Below are 23,295 nucleotides of genomic sequence, written 5' to 3' on the forward strand. Positions count from 1 at the left end.
CGCATCCCTAAACGCATGCTGCAATTGAATGGTTAATCGCACAGGCATGCACCGCCTCTGCCAGACTGAAAAATGCATGCCCTGCATCCAAGACAAGTGCTAACATTTATTACACTAGGAGGTACTTTAGTTTCCAATATGGTTTGCATGCAAAGTATATTATACTAGACACTTGCGCCACTGTGAGGCAGACCTCCGGGCAAGTGACTTAACCTAAATTTAAAACCTCGGGAGCAGCTAAGCAGAAAAAATTGTGTAACTTACATTTGGTAAAACAGCGAAGAGAACGCCAGCGCATACCACTAAGGCTGCATCTGAAATGACCACCAGCTCAGTGTGTAGAACCTATATAGACTTTCTATACACTTCGCATTCAATTCAGATGCAAATCATATGCAAATCTGCTACTACTTATCATGCAAACAGGAAACTCAGGAGGAGGGGCCTGCGCAGTACAGCCCGGAGGACGTCCGATAACATCAGCGCGCCCCCGTGAGGCGCATTTTGAAACGCAAAATGGCAGCCGGCCTGGTCAGGTCGGGTCGGCCACCGGAGGGGACCGGGAGCCTGCGGAGCGGCGCCGAGGGCACGTCCTGGCTGCCCACGGCTGGAGGAAGCCCCAGGTAAGTGGATGGGCATTTTTATTTTTTTAAGAGCCACCCTGAACCTTCCCTTTAAAAGCATTTCAACAAGAAATGGTTTTTCTAGCCTAGAGCTACCATTTGTGCTATAAAACGGATGCTCATAGGATCAGTAAGTGTAATTGTCTGGAGATTGCTACACTTAGCAAAGGTACGAGAAAGTAGGAGGCGCCCTTGGAGGTACTAGTGATCAGGCTTACACTGGGGTTTACCAATGATTATACGGATTGTTGTGTGTAAAAGGAAACACACCAATATTCGTGAGAATCTATATATTGTTTTTGGGTAATGTGCGTATTGATATTAGACAATTATTTGATACGAGAAATTGGAATGATCCTACCTTAGAAAGTAGTCAAATCCATTAGTGTAAAATTTTAGAATTTATTGTAGCACTTAAAATGACAACGCGTTTCGCGGCTGAAACCGCTTCATCAGGTCGTATGTTGTGCCTTGGAAAAAAAGGAGGAGACAAGGCACTAAGACAGAGGAACATCACATAATATACTATTAGCATTAAAATGATTACGAAATTCGTAACCAGTAAGAACATTCTTTAACAATAATTTTATGATAAAATCTTAAAAACATGCATCAATCCAAATGTATGCACCAATAGGTTTCACATTGCAGTGTAACATTAATATAATGCATCTATCAGAGTAAAAACACCAGTATTCCGCATATTCCACCTTGTGGTGTAACCTAATACATCGGCCAGCATCAGACAAAATGTAAATACCAGTAGTCTAAATGCTATGGAAAGCATCAAGGCGGGGGGGGGGGGGGGGGGGGGAGAAAGGAATGAGGGAACTGGGGAACGAAATATATGAATGTGGCCAAATATGGGTATGTTAAGGGAGGTATTGCATATACCTATTGTAGTCAAGTCTAATGGTGTAGGAGTGTTTCAAAGAGGGAGTGGTGTAAAGTGTACTCAAATAAAGTTGTAGGTATTGCTAGGAGAGTAATCCCCCTTCTGATGGGTCCCAATTGGAGCATGGGAGCATTCGTAGGCGGCTTACCTTTAGCGAACACACCTCTGAGCTTGGGCGCCTTTGTGCGCCGCCATCCCCACTCATACTTTAAATGAGAGAGCATTTCCGCATTCGTGGACGGGCAAGGGGAGGCGTGGTGATCTGCGTCACCGCGCCTCTTGCGTACAAAACGGACGTAACTACTATGCGTGTCCTCACCTCTCAAGGGGGAGGAGGCGTGGCCAGTGATGCTCTCTCGCTTTCAGCGAGAGTTCGCTGCACGTAATGTTTTATTGTTGCCGTGTCCCCTAGGCAACGGGGGGGCGGCTATCTCCTGTAACTGTGTCGGCCATTTTCTCGAAGCCCGTCGGCTCAGCGGCCAAGTGCATACATATAAAGAAGGAATATTAAATCCATTTGTATATACATATATTTTCCTTGTAAGAGCTTAGTATTTCCGGTGTTTTGGATCAGGATAGAGTGGCCCATATATGAGGAGACCTAGAGTGGGTAAACATAACACAAAATTTCCAATAACATTAGATCAGCAGACTTAGTGTGTTGCAGCAAATGTTATGCTCGGTGTATCACAGTTATCACAAGTATAAATGCAAACATATATACAAACCCCACATTGGGATGTATTTGAGATGTGCATATATACAAAAATGACTCAGTGTATCACAGTTGACACGAACAGATCTGCAAGCATATGCACAACCCCCAATTCAGAAGTATTAGGTAGGGACACGTGTATAGGGAATTCCGTATTCCTACCCATGGGGGTGACTCAAGGTAGATTTAAGTGTTATATTTGGCTGTATCTCTACAGCTACTAGATAGTGCGTTCCTGTGGCTATATAGATGTCCCTGTTTCTTTTGGAATAAACATACATTGGGGCCACCTGTGTACTTTCTTGCCCCTATTGGTGTGTAGATTAAGCAATGCACAGGAGAATCAAGAAAAATAAAATAAAATAAATTAAATAAAATAACACTTAGCAAAGGTTATCCTGATCCAATGAGCATTGCATTCTACCGCACCTTGAATTAGAAAAACTCACTTGGTAGTTTTGAAAAAAACATATATACATATGATCTGCATTATCTATGATCAGTCATAATTAGACAAAAGATTGCACTTCATGACAATTCAACAAATTAAAAACATTGAAAACCTGATCACATAAAACTCACTGCCAGCAGTATGGCAAATGCAAAATATCTGCACACAATAATAACTAATATATAGCCAGCACTGGGAGCTCAATCACTGCGCCCCGAGGTGGGAGAACCTGGGTTCAGTAAAGTGCAATAATCCTGTATTAATACCTCAGTGAGTAAGAAAAGCACAAGGAACAATATCACTATATAATGTATAGTATATAGTAAGTGAGCTGAAAAAATTAATAGCTGAGCATAGAAAAGTGCATGGAAAACAGACAATGGGCTACATTCAAAGGTTGGTGAACTTTCCATGCACAGACAATACACTATGCAAACTATGTGAGGCATCCTATATAATAATCTGCCTGTGCCCCTGCATCCTTCTGTGTCCCTGTGTCCGTGTGTTTAGGCCATATATGCGCGGCACATGGGCGGACTTAAAGATGAACTCCAGTGAAAATTATGTAATAAAAAAGTGCTTAATTTTTACAATAAGTATGTATAAATCATTTTGTTAGTGTTTGCCCAATGAAAATTTTTTTGTAACGGTTGGGTGTCGCAACTCAGATGTCTGATTATTTGGTGATCTGCAGAATCACCAATAATGCAGACGCTATACCTGATTATGTGTGATCTGCAGAATCACCAATAATACCAGTATAGCAAAACAAAGAGCTGAGTGTGTGGTGCAACCGTAACTTTAATAGTTTTATGAGACCTCACCAGAGGGGCTGGTGAGGTACTATCAGTACACTGACCGTGTAATAGGGTTCAAGCTCCAGCAAGCTGGAGATACAATACTGAAGAGACCGAATCTCCCGAGGAGCGGGTGATTCAGAGTGTACTGCAGCCGAGTGATCACCCGAGGAGCGGGTGACTCAGACTGTACTGCAGCCTAGGAGCAGGAGATACAAACAGTACTGCACTAATGATCGCCTGAGAAGCAGGTGATTCAGACTGTACTGCAGCCTAGGAGACTAAAACGCAAACAGTACTGCACTAAAGAATAACTTCACCGGAGGAGCTGGTGAAGCTAACACCTCACCAGGGGCGAGGGCCCACTGGTGAGTAGAATGGTCTGACAGGCAAGGTTCGGCAACAGAGAGGTAAGTATCGGTACAGAATCGTGAGGCAGGAGAGTAATCGGTAATCAGGCAGAGGTTCAGCAACAGAGAGGTAAGTATCGGTACAGAATCGTGAGGCAGGAGAGGAGTCGGTAATCAAGCAGAGGTTCAGCAACAGAGAGGTAAGTATCGGTACAGAATCGTGAGGCAGGAGAGGAGTCGGTAATCAGGCAGAGGTTCAGCAACTTTAAGGCAGAAAGGCGGAAGTACAGAATCAGAAAGCGAGATCAGAGTCAGAGTTTAGCCAAGAGTCATACACAGGAAATCAGTACAATATAAACAATATCCTAGTCTGGGTGTGAAGTCCTTGATTTCAACACCTGGGATCTAGTCTAAGGTCTGAGCGCTAACACACGAGGTATTCACGACAACAGACAACCTCTGAATGAAGCCCGGAGGCTTAAGAAGCAGAGGAGACCCCACTGGCACGCCCCTCAGAATCAGCCAATCCTGGGCGCCGTGGGACTCCTCTGACATCAGCCGACCAGCAGGTCAGCTGACGGGCTTCCTCCCCGCATAAAGGTCCCGTCTGTGTGCGCGCCCGCGTGAGACGGCGACCCCTTGAGTACATGAACGTTCCGTCCTCAGCGTCCTAGACGCCGGGAGAATGGATGGCGGCATGGAGGCAGCTGCGGCGGCGGTGCTGTTCGCCCCAGCTGCCTCGTCTGTTACATCTTTCCTCTCCCTGCTTTACATTGTGAAATTTATCACATGGTGACATTTTTACTGCTGGCAGGTGGTGTCAGTGGAAAGAGATGCTGCTTGCTTTTTTGGCAGTTGGAAACAGCTGTAAACAGCTGTTATTTCCCACAATGCAACAAGGCTCCCACAGTGTAATGTCATAACCATGGTCCTGACATCACACGGTGCGAGGGATTTTACCACAATATCAGCCATACAGAGCCCCTGATGATCTATTTGTGAGAAGGTAAAAATTTCTTGTGGTAAAGGGGGTATCAGCTACTGATTGGGATGAAGTTCAATTCTACGGTTTCTCTTTAAGACAGCACAGATGGACAGGTGCAGGGGACAGGCGTGCACGTCACGGCTATTGTGTTGTGTGGGCGCGTATGCGTAGCGTGTAGTGGCCGTGCACATGCACGCTGACTATGCAGGTGATGTTGCGTTGGCGGAGGCGACGGGGGGAGGGGGTTGTGAGGGGCGTAATGGGCCTAAGGTCTAGTATTGTATAATTTGCATAACTGGAATTCTACACACAATGCATACGCTGCTTGTATAACATGTGTTATATACACTTCACCTCCAAGGGTTTTTCCTGTTAAACACCAGAGCAATAGCACTCCTTCCATTCAATCACCAATAACTTTATTACTACTTATCACAATGAAACAATCTATATCTTGTTTTTTTTCATCACCAATTAGGCTTTCTTTGGGTGGTACTTTTTTTTGCTAAGAATTATTTTATGCTAACTGCATTTTAATGGGAATAATAAGAAAAAAAATGGAAATCAATCATTTTTCAGTTTTCGGCCATTATTGTTTTAAAATAATACATGCTACCGTAATTAAAACCCACACATTTTATTTGCCCATTTGTCCCAATTATTGCAACGTTTAAAATATTTTCCTACAACAATGTATGGCGCTAATATTTTATTTGGAAATAAAGGTGCATTATTTTCAATTTTGCATCCATCACTATTTACAAGCTTATGATTTAAAAAAATATCAGCAATATAACCTCTTGACATACTATACATATTAAAAACATTCAGTCCCTAAGGTAACCATTTGCTTTTTTATGTTAATTTTTAATAGTGTTTCTTTAATACAAAAAAAAATAAAAAAAAAATAACAAAGCTGGGTACCATGGGAGAGTGTGAGAGGGAAAGATTTAATTGTAAATGTAAATGTGGGACTTTTTATTAGCCACTTCAGGACCATAGTGCTAAACCCCCCTAAAGACCAGGCTATTTTTTTATTAAATTGGCCACTGCAGCTTTAAGGCCAAGCTGCAGAGCCGCACAACACAGCAAGCTAGCGATTCCGCCCCCCCCCCATCAACCCCCCAACCCCCCCCCACCCCACACACACACACACCCTTCCTACTTTTCTCCCCACCTCTCTGTCTCTGTCTGCACAGGGCATGTACATTTCCCCTGTGTTTGCCTAAACTATGCAATTGGCAAAAAGCAAACAATGTAAAATGCATGCAAATGTGCTTTACATTCTTTTTGTAAACACTAGTTAAATGTACGTGCATATACATTTTATCAGTGGTTAAAGAATCCAGTCAATACTCCAGTAGCTATGATTGACACTATCCTCTCCTCTGTTTGTCGAACATGATATACGGAGCTCAGCTACCAATAGCCAAACTTCAGGGTCATTCCCCGATCACTGATGCCAAAACAAACTCTATATAATAACTCCCTAATGGCATAACTCTGGAACTGCTCACAATTGCTTGCATTTAAACTTATCTGCTATCTGGATATTGGATAACAGTAGCCAAACTCCAGAGCCCTAACCTGATTGCTGGATGGCAATTCTTCAAAGCAGTTACGTAATCTCCATCAGCAAAATAACCCAATCCAGAGCTCCACTAATAACTGAACTATAAATCTGGTATCAAATTCCTATAAAGTTAAAAAATGCTGTATAATCTGTAGCAGTCACACAAATCACCCACTCAGCACCACATAGCTATTACCTTGCATTGCAGTCTATACCAGCATCCTGTTACCACCAATGTGCATGGCACCAAAATTCCTGCTTTGTACTGGAACAGGAGCAATATAGCAGGTGCATATTTGATAAACCTAACATTAACCATAATTCTCTCTCTCTCTCTCTCTCTCTCTCTCTCTCTCTCTCTCTCTCTCTCTCTCTATATATATATATATATATATATATATTTATTTTACTTGCACCCGCATAGAGTTTCTTTCTTAGAGTTGACAGGAATTTGTACATTACAAACACAATGATATATTTAAAGGTATGTTTATACAAAAGTGGCAAAAATATGTTTTGTTTTGTTTTTTGCCAATCCTATGAATGCACCAGTGCATTTCTAAAACAAGGTCTGTATTGCACCATTTGTAAAGACCAGGGATGCTCATCCGATTCCGGATATTCGGGTAACCCGGATATCCGAACTTTTTTACGCTATCCGTTTCGGATTGCGGATTTTTAAAAAAATCCGGTTAGCTATCTACGGATATTTGGACGCATAATCCGGATATCCACGGATATTGCAGATATCTGGATCGGAAACCGGATATCCCTCCACCTTCCTCCCTCCTCCCTCCAAATTCCGCCTGATTGAAAAAGCAATTCCGTTCTGACCAAACAGAACAGAATGACCAATTTCCGCCTGGAATGTATTTTCCGCGGAAAGCGGTGGCCATCCCTACTAGAGAGAGATGAATCTACATGGCTATCTGGGGTTCTCTTCGGACAACTGTTGAACACAAATGGGCAAAGCCATCCCTGGGTGGGCTTGAACCACCAACCTTTCTGTTAACAGCCGAATGCACTAACCAATTGCACCATAGAGACTGTGCACTTAGTTGCTGCTAAGTGGCTATCTGGGGTTCTCTTCGGACAACAGTTGAACACAAAAGGCAAGGCCGTCCCTGGGTGGGCTTGAACCACCAACCTTTCGGTTAACAGCCGAATGCGCCAGCCAATTGCGCCCCAGAGACTGTGCACTTAGTTGATGCTAAATGATTTTATGAGGATGTATGTGTGTCTTTTGGAGGGAGGAAGTAAGTCTGCTCCAAGAAGTTTAACACCACTTTTTCCTACAGCAAAGCATTCACTGTGTGGCAGTATAGTGGTGAGCATAGCTGCCTTCCAAGCAGTTGACCTTGGTTCGATTCCTGGCCAATGTATGTGAGCTTGCTTTTGACATCCTACAAATCCCTGGAAGACAAGATCCATGAACAGGGAGGAGGAGGGTGGAGGAGGTGTTTTTCACCTTCCAAAATGTTTTGGTAGCAATTTAAAGGGCCCAACCGGTTTTTCTATCCAGATATCCGAATAGGTCAGATATCTGCGGATAATGCGTCCGGATATCCGCGTTCACACGGATATCTAAAAGGTCAGATTTGGATATCCGAACCGGATCCAGATATCTGGATATCCGGATCAATTCGGATTTTAAAAAGTACTATCTGAGCACCCCTGGTAAAGACCTTTTCAAAAAGTTCTGTGTAGGCTTTTCACTGCAGTGCATCATGTTAATGCAGACTGCAACATATGTGGCTGCTAACATTTCTCCCAAAGATTACTTGAATTGGTTATTTTCGGTGGGGAGAGCAAAGTAATTTCGTACTGGTGTCATGCAAAGGCTAAGGGCTCTTGTCCATTAGCGAAAGTGATGTGATGCAGCTACGCATCACTTTCGCTGGCATCCATGTCACTTCCGCATCTCCCGATGAGGAAGTGTGTGGAGGGGGCGGCAGGGGGATGCAGCTGTGCGAGAATCTGCAGCATGCTGCAGATCTTCGTATCGCTCCGCACACAATGCACGCAGCGGAAACTGTTCCATTGGCGTGCATTGGGCTCAGGACACCCGCGATGCAATGTGGCTATGTAGCTGCATTACACCGTTTCTAATGAAAACGGGCCCATAATCTACATCTGAAACATATGCACACACTGCAACAGCCAGAAGACTATAAAGAACACCATATTTTTCAGATAAAGAGATTACGATTATTTAAAAAAAAGATGATATAATTTTGTTTACATCCTATTTATAGCATCAAGACTGCAGCTGACTATTTAATTGTTTGTTCAAAGTAAACAACATTTTTAGCCTTGTACTAGAGCCTACCAAACATTTTAATATACAGAAAGACAACAAGCGTAAGGCATAAGCCATCAAGCCTCCAAACAGCTGCTAAGGGAGGTGAGAACTGGGACCCATAAATACTCTTCAGAGTGAGCTGTCAGCACTGAATATGTCAAGATGAGAACAACAACAACTGCAAATATTGTTGATAGATGCGAAACACAAAACTGCTGTGCTTGCAAAAAGGTAGGCATCCAAGATTTTTGGTTTTAGGTGCAATAATACACTTTTAATCAAGTAAGAGTTTTAAAATAAGATCTTTACATTTTTTGGCTATAAAATATACTTCTAACATAAAGTCACTGTAAATCGGTTCATAAAAACACACACACACAATAAAAAACTTTTATCTAGACCACAAGTAGATATTTGAAGCATAAATGGAACAATGTGCAATAAAGTGCAAAAATACAATGTAACAACATCTGCTCCACACAAAATTCTGCAACTAACCACAAAACGCAGTCACAAAAAAAAACCCACTACTTTGTCCTGTGACAAAAATAAAAATAAAAAAAAGACTTTGCCTATGTTGTACCAAAAAATGTTCCTCTTTCTGATTGGGGGACTCCCAGAAATTAACAGTAGAGGTTTGCGTTTATACAACCCACTACTGCTGGTGTGTCTTAGCACTCTTGTCATTTTAAAAGATCATAGAAGGCTTGCATCTCCTCACCTATCTTAGGTAGGTAGGACGATACTACCCTCCTTAAACTGCAAGTGAAGTACTATTAATGCCACATGAGGGTTGTAATAAAAGCAATTGGGCAAAAAAAAAAAACCAGTGTTTACATGTGTTTCGATTTTCTTGAAATCGCAAATGTGCTACATGTAACATTTTCTGAGTGCTTTGGCTCAATGGAAGGTATAGTGAATTCGCAAAACGCTTGAAAAAAACCTTTGTATAGCGATTTCTCAAGTGCTTATATGAATAGATACATTGTATTTATTCATTTCCGGGTTAAAGAGTTCACTTACTGACTAACATCAGGAAGTGAAAAAAATCATCACTGAGCATTGCTGTGCTTAGAAAAGCGCTTTAAAAAAGCTCAGCAAATCGTTCAGCGCTTGTGATAGCGCTGATGATTAATAATGTGAACAATGCCTTACTGTCTATACTTGCAATGAAGAGTCTTAACATAATATATTAAAATACCCAACCTACCTAGCTTTCAGCCTCTGTGCTTTTTAAAGTGAATGGGAACCGCATTTAAAAAAATGAGACAGATACTTACCCAAGGAGAGGGAAGGCTCTGGGTCCTATAGAGCCTTTCCGCTCCTCTACTGGTCCCCCTGTTCCAGTGCTGGCTCGCCCGGTAGCAGTATTTGACTAAATTAGTCAAATACTGCTTTACCCGACCGAAGGAGGCTTCAGACGTCTTCAGGGAGCCCAAGAGACAGAGGAGAGTGCTCGATCCTCATACTGCTAGACCTTTCTGCAGCCTTTGACACAGTTGACCATGACATCTTGATAAGCAGGCTACAGGAATACTGCGGCATTGATGGCATAGTACTTCAGTGGTTCCAATCCTTCTTGAGTGGCAGAACCCACAAAGTGTCTATGGGGCCCTTCCTGTCCACCCCTGTAACACTTAAGTATGGGGTGCCCCAGGGCTCAATCCTCTCTCCCCTGCTTTTCACGATTTACATGCTACCGTTGGGAAAACTAATCCAAAAACATGGCCTGACATACCACTGCTACGCAGACGACACCCAACTATATCTTTCCTTCAAGCCTGGTGTGACAGACCCAACTCTAACTATAAACGCCTGCTTACGTGAACTACAGCAATGGATGAATGACAACTGGCTGAAACTAAATGCAGACAAAACTGAAGTCCTTCTGATTGGAGGGCAGAGCATGATAACAAAACAACTTAACTTGCAGTCTTCACCACTGGGAATAGGAGGCACGGATCTACGCAGCTCTGATCATGTGCGTAGCCTGGGAGTTCTAATTGATGGGGATTTAAACTTCAGAACTCAAATCTCTGCGGTGGTGAAATCATCCTATTTTCACCTGAAGAACATTGCAAAAATCAAGCACCTCATACCCCCAGAAGATCTGCCAACCTTAGTCCACGCCTTCATCACATCCCGACTGGACTACTGCAATGCTCTCTACACTGGCCTTCCAAAAAAGGTCTTGTACCGCCTACAGCTGATACAGAATACTGCTGCCAGACTGCTAACCAACCAACCCCGTCACTGCCACATAATGCCAGTCCTGCATTCCCTTCACTGGCTACCTATAGAATGGAGGGTCCTATTCAAGATCGGCCTACTGACATTTAAATCCCTGAATAATCTAGGCCCTGGATACTTGAAAGATATGTTACAGCTGCGTAGCAATCCCCGCATTCTCAGATCCACAGGTTCTAATAATCTAGTCATACCCAGAGTCCACTTGGAAACTTTTGGTCCCAGAGCCTTCTGTCATGCTGCCCCTATGTTTTGGAACTCCTTACCTCAACAGATCAGGACAGCCCCATCCCTGGATGTGTTTAAATCCAGGCTGAAAACCCACCTGTTCAGTCTGGCATTTGCAGAAATATAACTTTTGTTGTGTGAATACTTCATCCTACTAACTACTGAATCTGAGAGAGCCTAAGCGCTTTGAGTCCTATGGGAGAAAAGCGCTATAGAAATGTTATTGTATTGTATTATTGTATAGTGATCCTGAAGAAGGGCGGCCCTGTACTGCGTCTGCGCTAGCACGCTCTCTTGCACGCTCACGCCTGTGCAGTATGGAGCTGCACGTCTTCGACACGGCTCCCGAAGACTTTCAAATACCCTTTCAGCGGGGGATTGAAACGGGGGGGAGCCAGCACAGGATAGAGAGCACCGAGAGAGGAGACGGAAGGCTCTATATGACCCAGAGCTTTCCCTCTCCTTAGGTAAGTATTTGCTTCATTTTTTTTTTAAATGCGGTTCCCATTCACTTTAAAGGGTATAATCAGAACTTTGAATGCATGTGTAATCCGCTCAGCTGGCTGCACAGGCAGACAGCTGTTTGACCATTCCTCAAGTCTGTGGGCTGCAGGTCTCTGGAAGAGAGACCTGTCTTCACTTTGCAAATTTCAGACCTGCTCTGCTGCTGAGGAATTTGCATACATTTGTCATGCAAATTATCTAGCCGCCTCCTTTGAAGGCTTGCAGCATAAATACCATCTGATCCCACAATCCTTGGCTGGTCATGATGGTTTGTTAATACACTGCTGGAGTGTCAGCCTTGCTATTGTTTGCTAAAGATTATCTTAGAGTAATTCCTGGGGACTGCACTAGGCAATCCCTCTAGTGCAGCCTGGTTGTATTATCTGTATTGCCTGTCTTGTCTTTGCGATTGCACTGTCGCCAGTGGTTGGCGATGGTGAATCGTTTGGTCCAGTACCTGGATCGCACTTGCCCTAGCGTTAGTGGCAGTGAGTCTCTCTAGTCTATGTCTTGGAGTTTTACCGTAGCTGTGGTTGCTACTGGTTACTCCTTCTGTCTGTCTTGCCGTGTGGATCGCACTCGCTCTGGCGGTAAGAGCAGTGGATCCTGCTAGGCCTATTCCTGTATTTGGATCACACTCACTCTGGTGGAAAAGAGCAGTGAATCCTGCTAACTCTGTTGCTGTACTTGGATCACACTTGCTCTGGTGGAAAAGAGCAGTGGATCCTGCTAACTCTGTTGCTGTACTTGGATCACACTTGCTCTGGTGGAAAAGAGCAGTGGATCCTGCTAGCTCTGTTTCTCTACGTGGATCACACTTGTTCTGGTGGTAAAGAGCAGTGGATCCTGCTAGCTCTGTTTCTCTACATGGATCACACTCGCTCTGGCGGAAAGAGCAGTGGATCCTTTCTGTCCTATCCCTGAACCCGGATCGCACTCACTCTGGCGGAAGAGCGGTGGATCTTATTTGACCTATTCCTGTTGATCGTTCGTCTGTCTGTCTGGAGCAAACGCTTGCGGTTGCCTGTGGTAAACCGTTTAGCAAGCGTTTGTTATTTGTTCATTTGTCTGTCATTGGTTAGTCAGGGTGGCGTGCTTGTCTCTGTTGTGCTTATCGTGCGGAGACCGCGCCGTAAACGCGTTCGCTGTTGCGAATGAGTGCGGTGTTCACGCTTAGCAAGCGTTTGTTATTTTCTTCACCTTCTGATTGTTGTTTGCTGTGCCTTTGCTACTCTTGTGTTCTGTTCTGTTCTGCCTCGTGTCACTTCTGGCAATCGCCTCTCTCCTGTGAATGCATTCCCGCTTTTTTTTATGCGGATGTGTGTTCACCGTCGCCGGGTGGCGACTAGATTGGGGAACACACATTTGGTCTGTCTCTGTGCTCTCTCTCTTAAGGGCTATCTTGGCCTGCTTTGCTGCCCCATTACGTACAATCATTATCTGGCATCTGTGGCTGTGCAGAGGATCTGTTCCTCTGTACTCCACAGCTCCATCTGCCGGCAGAAATTCCCCTCTACTGGTGCATAGCACCATTGCTGGGTTCTCTCCGATTATACGCTTGTGGAGGATTTCTGCAGTGTTGGCGCGCATCCTGTGCGCTGACCACGGAAATAGTTACACAATTGTTACAGCATGTTTATATAAGCTTCTATATTGCTCCACCTTCTGACAGGAAGCTGATGGCTCCTATGATTTTTCTTTAGAATAATAATTTACCAAAGTTCCAGACATATAAACTTGACCACTTCCTGCCACGCTGCCACATTAAAACGTCCTGTTGGAGCCTCTTAATGGCTCCAGGTCCTTTACATGCGTTGCTCGCCCCCGCCGCCAATGTGCACGTTCGCGCTCGCTCTCCCTCCTGTCCCCCACAGCTCTCACCCATTGGGTCACGGAGATTCGCGATTGGAGAAGGGGAACAAACATTTCCCTAACCAATCACAATGACTGGAGTGAATGGAAATGACCCCGATCAGGGACCATGTCCATTCATAATACAGGAAGTAGTAAAAGCATGTAGTAAGGTGTAAAAAAATAGTGAACACTTCCTGTAAACCAGACTAGTGTTTGCAATGACATCTAGTGATGCCAAAGTAAAATTGCACACACATATACATTCATATAAATTTAAAATTAAAATTAATAAAATTTAGTCCCTTCTACTTTCAAAGCCCCCTTCCCCGCCAACACAAAAAAACCTTTAAAAAATACATAAATAGTTGCCTTAGGGACTTTTTTAATATGTACTTTATGAGGGTATGCTACTGTTATTTTTCTACATAGAGACTTGTAATTATAAGCCGGCCAAACACAAAAAAAATATATATTTCCACTTAATTTACTGTCGCCATACATTGTGATAGGGACATAATTCAAATGTTGTAGTAACCGGGACAAAGGGGCAAATAAAATATGTGAGTTTTAACTATGACAGCATATTTTATTGTAAAACTATAATGGCTGAAAACGGAGAATAAGGATTTTCTTCCATTTTTTTTTGTTTTGTATTCTTCCCCATAAAATGCATTTAGAATAACATAATTCTTAGCAAAATGTACTACCCAAAGAAAGCTTAACTGGTGACAAAAAAATAACAAGGTAAAAATCATGTTGTTGTGATTAGTAGTAATAAAGTTATTGGTGAATAAAAGGGAAGAGTGCTGACAGGTGAAAATTGCTTGTCCATTAGGGTACAGAACAGAAGCCAAAGAACTTTTAATAAGTTATCTATGTTGCCATTTTGATTGAAGAGATGGAATAATTGACCTGATGATCTAATCTTATTTTGTGAGTTACAGCAGATCTCTTAGGGAGGATAACCTGCACATGCTTTGGTTTCTCTCAGGAACACACATTGTTCTTGTTTCTTTCTTTTTTATGCTTGCTGAATAAAAACTGTATTTAATACTTTCTGGTTAACAAACAGACAACATTGTCACATGCATCTAGATCAGTGGATAAGCTGTATAAGAGCATATAATTAAACCATCACTAATCTTAACACCCCCACTTGCTCTTATAAACAGACATGAAAGACAGGATGATAGGTGCATGGAAACTGCAGATAGTAGAATATCAGTACATTTACTGATATTCTACTATTTAAAGTGTTAAAATTTCAATAGCAAAAACATTGGTAAATCGAACAGATATTTTGCTATAGCTAAATCTAACCCTACTCTCACACAGAATCCTCATCCTTGACACCTAACACTAACTGCCTCCAAACACCCTTGCTGACACCTAACCCTACCCCCCATGCCCCACACATCCACCCTTCCTTTTTACCTAATGCCTAAAGGCTCATACACACACCAGACTATAGTCTTTGGAAAATGAAAGATCACAGACCAATCTTACCACCCTTCATGTAGTATGAGAGCCATACTCTACACAGTCTTTTCAATGGAGCTTAACTCCACATCAGAAAAAACTCTTTGCAAGATGCTGCACACACAGATGCTGTACAGACACAAAAGATCAGTATCTGCAAAAGATCTGTTCCTGCCAAAAATCCATTCCTGCAAATTGCAATGATAGTCTATGAGATCTGCAGATCATCATACACACATGATTTAACTGACATTCATCTGCAGATCAGACAATCCTCCGCAGATCTGAAAATCCAGCCTGGTGGATCTGATCTGCAGATGAATGTCAGTTAAATCATGTGTGTATGATGATCTGCAGATCTCATAGACTATCATTGCAATTTGCAGGAATGGATTTTTGGCAGGAACAGATCTTTTGCTGCTACAAATCTTTTGAGTGTGTGCAGCATCTTTGTGTGCAGCATCTTGCAAAGATTTTTTTCTGATGGGGAGTTCAGCTCCATAGAATAGACTGTGCAGGTATGGCTCTCATACTACATGGAAGTGGGTAAGATTGGTCTGTGATCTTTCATTTTCCAAAGACTATTGTCTGATGTGTGTATGTGGCCTTACCCTAACCACCCTCCCCCCTGCACAAACACCTTTACTGACATCAAATCCTGCCCATCCCCCCCCTCGCTCAAACATCCTTCCTGATGACTAACCCATGCAAATAACAATAATTATCAGGGGCTGAATCACGTGCTGCAAGGTGCCTGAACTCTGCTACAAAAAACAATATTTATTGGGCACTGCCTGGCACCCAAATTGCCATTTGACGTGGGGTTTGTCAATATTTTCAATGAAAATCAAGGGCGGCACCAAATTTGTCTAGGAGCAGTGATGAGCACTGGATGAAATCCGATTGGGCTTCATTCGGATTCCATCCAGATAATTAGTGCACCTGAGCGTGTGTGTGTGGGGTTGTTAAACTTACCCAGAAGCCGTCTTCTTTAACCCGGCCCATGGCATCACATGACTACAAACACTTCCTCTTTCTGGTTTGAAGGAGGAAGCATAGTAGCCACATGACGTGGCTTGGAATGCAGCCTGGGACGCGCCGTAGGACGGGTTAAAGAAGACAACTTCTGGGTAAGTTTAAACTTCCCCACCTGACACATACGCTCACTCAGGTGCACTAATTATCCGGATGAAATCCGAATGAAACCCATTCGGATTTGATCCAGATTTGATCTGGAGCTCATCACTATCTAAGAGCCGATACCTTCTTCTAAAACTGAATAATTTAGTACAGTTGCATCATAAACTGCTTACAGTAAAAAAAATGTAACTTACAAATCTATCCACCTTAAACACTGACATTGGTTTAGTAATAACATCAGTTACTATTTTGTTTATAAGACAATACTCAAGATCTATCTTGCCCTCACTTAGAACAGATCTAAGGAAATTACATTAAATTTGAACAGGGTTGGACTGAGACACTAAGGGCCCACCAAGGAAGTTTCAGCCTAGGGCCTGACCCCTCCCCCCCATTTTGGGCTCACATACACATGTACTCTAGAAATGTTGCATGATGTTATGGTAGGGAATAGATTGTAAGCACTTCTGAGGACAGTCTCCAATAGGTATATATGTCCACCTGCAGCAAAAATAAATGAGTGTCACCATACACTGGAACATGGGCGTTGTCATGATGGGTCATGGGCAGACTTTAAAAAAACAAAAAAACACAAAATAAGTAGTGGTGTTATTCACAGAAATTAGGTCTGACCAGATACATTTTAGATAAAACAATCAAGTAGTTACATGCCTCATGATAATTCATCAAGTAGTCAAATGGCAGCAGATTTTCTGACAAAATGCAATCAGATTGGCGGCAGATTCCCCACAAAATGCAATCAAATTGGCAGCAGATATCCCCACAAAATGCAAATAGATTGGCGGCAGATATCCCCACAAAATGCAATCAAATTGGTGTCAGATTTCCCAACAAAATACAATCAGATTTGTGGCAGATATCCCCACAAAATGCAATTAGATTGGCGGCAGATATCCCCACAAAATGCAATCAAATTGGCAGCAGATATCCCCACAAAATGCAAATAGATTGGCGGCAGATATCCCCACAAAATGCAATCAAATTGGCGGCAGATTTCCCTACAAAATACAAACAGATTGGTGGCAGATATCCCCACAAAATGCAATTAGATTGGCGGCAGATATACCCACAAAATGCAATTAGTTTGGCAGCAGATATCCCCACAAAATACAATTAGATTGGCGGCAGATATCCCCACAAAGGCAAATCCCCAGTTAGTGGGGGCCCCCATGCTGGAAGGGGTGCAGTGGGCACAGAGCGGCGGGGAGCGGGGAAGCCTCCCCCCCTCACCTGGAGCCCCCCCCTCCCCAATTTAGGTAGGCAGATCACAGGTGTCCCCAGTTAGGTAGGCAGGTCTAAGTCCCCCCCCCCCAGCTTGGTAGGGGGGGCAGTGGGCACACAGAGCGGCGGGGAGGAGAAAAGCTTCCCCCGACCTAGAGGCCCCCCCTTCCACGCTCCCCCTCCCTCCAAAATTGCAGCCAGCGGCAGCAAGCGGGGAATAGCTTACTGGCATGACATGAGATCCATAGCTCTGCGTGCCGCTGGCTGGTCTCCGTCTCCTGCAATGCACTGTCTAATCACGCTCTCATAGGAAGTACTGTGAGAGGGTGATTAGACAGTGCATTGCAGGAGACGGAGACCAGCCAGCGGCACGCAGAGCTATGGATCTCATGTCATGTCGGTAAAGCTATTCCCCGCTGGCTGCCGCTGGCTGCAATTTTGGAGGGAGAGGGAGCGCAGAAGGGGGAGTGCGGAGGGGGGGGGCCCTAGGTGAGGGAAGGGGGGAAAGCTTCCCCTCCCCGCCGCTTTGTGCCCAATTTCCCCCCTTCCTGCACTGTGCCCGCTCTGGAGCCCCCAGGAGCCAGGAGGCGGGGCCCGCCGATGGAAACATCGGCAGTTTGGTGGGTCAGTCCGAGCCTGAATGTAAAAATTTTTGATTGTCTTCAAGAATCTTTACTGGCTCATATTGACATTCACTGTCCAATTCCTTAAGCAATTGTGTTAGATATAGACTCTCCTGTGTGGTAGCGGCTAATATATTAAGCTTTACAGGAAGATTGTGCAGTTGTTGGCTTTTTCTTTGACTTCAAAGCAATCAGGGGGTAATTTTCCATCAGGCTGAAACTATGGCCAAAATTCATCAAACTCACCTCCTGTCTTTAATAATGTTTCTGAGCTGTTTTACGGTTATCACCATGGTGTTAAGCATGCAGCATTCAGTAAAGTTTAGAAATCTCTCCTTAACTTAAAGGCAGAATTCTTAAGTTAAGGTTCCAATCCTTAAAATAACAACAGGTTTCTAACGTTAAAGACAGGCTGTTAATTCACAGAGAGGAATGCAAGTGTAAGGGCCCATTCACACTTGCTGATCGCAAAATGCTAGCGATTTTGCTAGCGTTTTGCTCTGGTGTTTTTTGGCGATTAATGCCAAAAAAAAAATCACCATTCACACCTGGTGATTTTTTAGTGATCGCGTTTTGCGCTTCTATAGCACTAAAACGAGATCGCCGGGAAATCGGCTGAAAATGGTGCAGGCTACGCATTTGCGTTTAGCGTTTTTGGGTGATTTGCGGCGATTAGCGCAAATCGCCCAAATGAGAACAGGCTCATAGACTTTTATTACCCTAGCGCTTTGAAAAGCTCTAGCGTTTGAGCGTTTTTCCGAAATCACCGGCAAAATGCTCAAGTGTGAATGGGCCCTAACAAGTGTGAGAAGTTATCACCTGGCCTGAGCTGTCATAAAGTAGGTCTCTCTCTCTCTCTCTCTCTCTCTCTCTCTCTCTCTCTCTCTCTCTCTCTCTCTCTCTCTCTCTCTCTCTCTCTCTCTCTTTCTCTCTCTCTCTCTCTCTTCTCTCTCTCTCTCTCTCTCTCTCTCTCTCTCTCTCTCTCTCTCTCATACTATTAGCCATAGCCCCTGAACAAGCATGCAGCAGATCAGGTGTTTCAGTGGTTCAGACTTATAAGTCTGATCTGACAAGACTAGCTGCATGCTTGTTTCTGGTTTTAATCAGATACTACTGCAGAGAAATAGACCAGCAGGGCTGCCAGGCAACTGGTATTGATTAAAAGGAAATAAACATGACAGCCTCCATATACCTCTCTCTTCAGTTCCCCTTTAACTCAAACACAGAAACCTTATTTTAGGGTTTGCCTGAGGTAAATTGCTAGGTGAATATTACATGCTTTATCACCATGTTGATAATGCTGAAAACAGCATAGAATCATTATTAACCTCCTTGCCGGTTATCCCGAGCTCAGCTCGGGGTAACCTGCGCAGGAGAATTTCTCAGGCCCCGCTGGGCCGATTTGCATAATTTTCTTTTGTTACAAGCAGCTAGCACTTTGCTAGCTGCTTGTAACTTCCGATCACCGCCGCTCACCGCCAATTCGCCGCAATCTGTCGCGCCGAGCCGCCTCCCCCCCCAGACCCCTGCGCAGCCTGGCCAATCAGGGCCAGGCAGCGCTGAGGGGTGGATCGGGATTCCCTATGACGTCCCGACGTCGATGACGTCGGTGACGTCATCCCGCCCCGTCGCCATGGCGACCGGGGGAAGCCCAGCAGGAAATCCAGTTCTGAACGGGATTTCCTGCTTACTCCGATCGCCGGAAGCGATCGGAGTGGCTGCAGAGCTGCCGCTGCTCAGCGGCTATCATGTAGCGAGCCCTGGGCTCGCTACATGATTTAAAACAATAAAAAATAAAAAAAAAGTGCTGCACTGCCTCCTTGCCGGGGGAATTAGACCGGCAAGGAGGTTAAGGACAGTAGGTAATCTTAGTAAATTATGGCCATAGTCATTCAGATACTAAGGAGTCTATTTCTTGTTGGGTAACTTGTACCATGGTCATTGGAGATAGCCCGAACCTCCGATTTTTGGTTCGCGAACTTCCGCAAAAGTTCGGTTCGCACGAACTTTCGCGAACCACAATAGACTTCAATGGGGAGGCGAACTTGAAAAACTAAAAAAAATTATGCTGGCCACAAAAGTGATGGAAAAGATGTTTTAAAGGGTCTAACACCTGGAGGGGGACATGGCGGAGTGGAATACATGCCAAAAGACCTGGAAAAAAATCTGGATTTGATGCAAAGCAGCGTTTTAAGGGCAGAAATCACATTGAATGCTAAGTTGCAGGCCTAAAGTGCTTTCGCGACTCTTGCATGTGTATACATCAATCAGGGAGTGTAATCCACCTCCCTCTCTCTCTCTGATTTTGTCTTCCAGGGATTTATAGGCTGTCAAAAGCAAGCTCACATACATTGGCCAGGAATCAAACCCAGGTCAACTGCTTGGAAGGCAGCTATGCTCACCACTATACCACCATTGGCCAGGAATCGAACCCAGGTCAACTAACATTACAGCCCTGGGTGGGCTTGAACCACGAACCTTTCGGTTAACAGCGAAATGCGCTAGCCAATTGTGCCACAGAGACTGTGTGTATGTAGTTGCTGCTAAATGGCTATCTGGGGTTCTCTTTGGACAATTGTTGAACACAAAAGGCAAGGCCATCCCTGGGTGGGTTTGAACCATCAACCTTTCGGTTAACAGCTGAATGTGCTAACTGGTTGCCTCACAGTTAGCAGTTGCTGCTAAATGATTTTATGGGGATGTATGTGTGTCTTTAGGAGGGAGGAAGTAAGTCTGGTCCAAGAAGTTTAACACCACTTTTTCCTACAACGAAGCATTCACTGTGTGGCAGCAGAGTGGTGCAGCGGAAGTGTGCTGGGCCCATAACCCAGAGGTTGATGGATTGAAACCATCCTCTGCTAGGCATGATTTCATTTTTGCACCTCGCTTTATCATATGGGCAAAACGGTTTCCATAGCCCTGTAAGAGAAAGTGTAATAAGGGCCCTGCCGTAACATAGATATTACGGTAGCTAAGACTACTCCTAGGCCTTTCTTGTAGTTGAAGAGATGAGTGAAATGGCTGGCTTCAGCCTGTAATGTTAGCTGACCTGGGTTTGATTCCCGGCCAATGGTGGTATAGTGGTGAGCATAGCTGCCTTCCAAGCAGTTGACCTGGGTTTGATTCCTGGCCAATGTATGTGAGCTTGCTTTTGACAGCCTACAAATCCCTGGAAGACAAAATCAGAGAGAGAAGGGAGGAGGGGAGGTAAAAAAAAAAAAGCATAAGAACAAGATTAGCCCATCAAAAGAGTTGTTGTGGGGTGCTATTATAGGAATAACAATCAGCCGGGAGCAAGTTAACAAGCTTAAGAGCCTGACTAATCTTTTCCTATGACAGACTGCAAGCACCTTGCCCTTCATTAATTATTACAGGGACACGAACGACTATAATGGCCGGCGCTGCCTGCCTTATATAAGGGGTGGCTCCAGTAGATAGTGTAGCCTGATTGGCTACAACGGGCCTGCTGACTGTGATGTAGAGGGTCAAAGTTGACCCTAATGGTGCACTACGGGGGCGAACCGAACTTCCGGAAAAGTTCACGGTCGCATGCGAACGCGAACCACCCAAAGTTCACCTGGAACCGTTCGCCGGCGGACCGTTCGGGCCATCTCTTATGGTCATCATCGTTTCCCTCTGTAGTCTCGGCTAGAGAATCTGGGGTCTCTTTTGCTTTTGAACTCAGTATGGGAAATACACACCTTTCTCCGTAAATGATTAATCACTGTTAAACAGATCAGTCTGAGTTTCTCTATCATTCAAAACCCTTTTCAACAAACTTCAATAGTCTGTGCTTGAAGACTTTGCTGGTGTCTGGGTATTACACCAGGTATGACTGAGGGACTTTTTTTTTTAATCCTACAAAAATTCTCTTTTTGCATTCTGAATCTGGCTTTGACCTATCATGCTTGTATGAAAAACATTCTGATCCAAAATTGTTAATTTCTGAGAAGTTGGGCATCTTCCCTCCGAATAAGTTGTATGACGCTTGCCTGAAATGACTATTAAAGCATTAGCTTTGAATCATAGCTGCTGTCAATACTGCACATAACGGTTTTGGTATTTTACGCTCTATCAGCATATATCTGGCCATTTCAATCAGTGTCCTCCATTTTCTTTCAGCAGTTCCATTTTGACGCGGTAAGGTGCTGAAGTCTCATGCTCCTCTTCCTGGCACTAGCCTGGAAATAATTTGATGTAAATTCAGTACCACTGTCTGACCTTTTTCTCTTGATGGTCCCATAGGGGGAAGTATCAGCCATACATCTCTCCGTAACTAGCCCTGTGGCACTCTAGTTTTTCAGAAAGTACACGAACAATGCACCTCCAATAATCCTCAGTGAATGCTATGAGGTATCTAAATTCATCTTTTGCAACTGGCTGAGGGTGTATTTCACAAATGGCAGGCTCTTTGTTTCTACTCTGAATAAATGTCCCTTGGGTACAAATCTCACAATTCAGGTTGGACTTATCAACTTTACCTTTGATATTCATTCCATCTACTAGATTCTGTAGTTTTAAGATTTCAAAATTACAATGATCAATGATTTCATGCCATATTTTAATATCATAACAACCATAACATCTGTTTTCACTTCCCTTGCAAGTGTTCAAGTAGTAAAGCCTGTTGTATTAATAGATAATACATTTCGGACCATAGAAGCGCATGATAGCGTGAAACGGCCGTAAGGCAACAGCACCAGAGCACCCACCGCTCACCAACCATGTATTCACGCCACCTTCCCTCAAAGGGTATGTGTTTTAACTTTTGTATGCTAATATGCATGTATGCAAGATGTTCCTAACTTTTCTACCTAATTGAATAAACAAGCCTAAGAAGCAATGCCGGTTTCTCTACTTTTTGCCTACCTACAACGCTATTCATAACTGCATACCAGAGCAAGCTTCGCATTGACTAGGAAAAAGGGAAGGAGTACTGACTGTACCACCATGCTACACTAGCTCAGTCCTAGATTAACACTGTAGTGCCAGCCTGCTATCCATCCTTTTAACCAGGACCAAATTTATGCACCTGCCTAATTTTATTTAAACAATTATTGTGCACTTTCTGTAAATTCAACAAAGTTCATTCCACCTAAAAAATATCACTGTGTGTGTCTCCTATATGATATATTTAACTGACATTTTTTTATGATAATAACAACCAACGATTTATTGTATACAGGAAAATCATGTCAATTAACAAGGTTGCCTAAACTTTCGCATCGCAATATATATATATATATATATATATATATATATATATATATATATATATATATATATA

At 43.7% G+C, this 23,295-nt stretch overlaps 1 long non-coding RNA gene across 1 annotated transcript in view; it reads right to left on the reverse strand.

The window, feature by feature from the left end:
- Positions 1-1,011: 1,011 nt before the first annotated feature.
- The window catches only part of LOC137534231 (uncharacterized), an 84,067-nt gene continuing 61,783 nt past the window's right edge, over positions 1,012-23,295 (reverse strand). Inside the window, exon 2 of the long non-coding RNA XR_011024331.1 lies at positions 1,012-1,093. This is a non-coding gene — a long non-coding RNA (uncharacterized lncRNA). The remainder of the gene's footprint in view (positions 1,094-23,295) is intronic.

This window comes from Hyperolius riggenbachi, chromosome 10, assembly GCF_040937935.1.
Source record: "Hyperolius riggenbachi isolate aHypRig1 chromosome 10, aHypRig1.pri, whole genome shotgun sequence".
In the NCBI taxonomy this organism is placed as follows: Eukaryota; Metazoa; Chordata; class Amphibia; order Anura; family Hyperoliidae; genus Hyperolius; species Hyperolius riggenbachi.